Here is a 1566-nt window from a genome sequence, read left to right on the forward strand (position 1 = left end):
TAGCCATGTACCAGACAGTAGGACAAGGTAGCACAGTAGCCATGTACCAGACAGTAGGACAAGGTAGCACAGTAGCCATGTACCAGACAGTACAGTAGGACAAGGTAGCACAGTAGCCATGTACCAGACAGTACAGTAGGACAAGGTAGCACAGTAGCCATGTACCAGACAGTAGGACAAGGTAGCACAGTAGCCATGTACTATAAGTAGACTACGCTGGTCAGCTTTTGTCTTGTAAACCACAGGATTTGTCTTGTACTTTGTCGGGATTTGTCTTGTGCTTTGTCAGGTTTGTCTTGTGCTTTGTCAGGATTTGTCTTGTGCTTTGTCAGGATTTGTCTTGTACTTTGTCGGGATTTGTCTTGTGCTTTGTCGGGATTTGTCTTGTACTTTGTCAGGATTTGTCTTGTACTTTGTCGGGATTTGTCTTGTACTTTGTCAGGATTTGTCTTGTGCTTTGTCAGGATTTATCTGATTTACTCTAGTTTTCTCATGTTGTGCTTTCTGTTTCAGCCTCTGTACATGTCTATTCAGCCTCTGTACATGTCTAGTCGGCCGGCGGATGCGCCAGCTGAGGGGCACAGCGGCGGTGATGAGGGGCACAGCGGCGGTGATGAGGGGCACAGGGGCGGTGATGAGGGGCACAGCGGCGGTATTAGTAGGAACAGAGATGGAAGAACAAATACTTCTTCTTATGATAGCAGGAACAGAGATGGAAAAATGATTCCTGATACATTGCAGAATGGCCCAAGGCGTGGAGGTGGCAAAATACGAAAGCGGATCGGAAAAGGAGTGCACAGGGAAATAGCCTTGGGAAGATCTCCTGACTCCGATCCTACCACATCCGGCCGTGTGGATATCTGTCAGCCCATCACATCCGGCCGTGTGGATATCTCTCAGCCAACCACATCCGGCGACGTGGATATCTCTCAGCCCATCACATCCGGCCGTGTAGATATCTGTCAGCCCATCACATCCGACGGCGTGGATATCTCTCAGCCAATCACTTTCGGCCGTGTGGGAGAGGTGGGCAGGGATGTGTCCCCCCCTGGCGTTGAATCTTTGGAACGACCGTGTTCATGCGACTGTCTTCCTGTGTGTGTTGTGTGTCAGACGCGGCGTGTCCGGTGCGTGCTGCTCCCGTGCCGACATGCCTGTGTGTGTCTAGGATGTTTCAAGCTGCTGGACAAATGCCCGCTGTGTCGCGGTGGGTTAGAGTCGTATTTTCTGTTGGGTGATCAGGAGAACAGTAATTGTGAGGGTGACTGTGGGGGTGATGGTGAGGGTGAGGATGCCATTCTGCAGGAACTTCACCAGCAAGCTGTGAGAGCGAGCCTGGGACAGGTGTGGGAGGACTTCCACCGCAGACTCTACGGCTTGCTCGGCTTCAGGTAGTTGACCAATAAAAACCAAAAAAGGCTCGACAAAGTACATCAAGAATGACTTTTTTGTGATAACTGACCACAGATACTGATAGTGGGTCGGTGATACTGACAGTGGGTCGGTGATACTGACAGTGGGTCGGTGATACTGACAGTGGATAGATGATATTGACAGTGGATAGGT

The sequence above is a fragment of the Aplysia californica genome, unplaced genomic scaffold (assembly GCF_000002075.1).
Source record: "Aplysia californica isolate F4 #8 unplaced genomic scaffold, AplCal3.0 scaffold00948, whole genome shotgun sequence".
NCBI lineage: Eukaryota > Metazoa > Mollusca > Gastropoda > Aplysiida > Aplysiidae > Aplysia > Aplysia californica.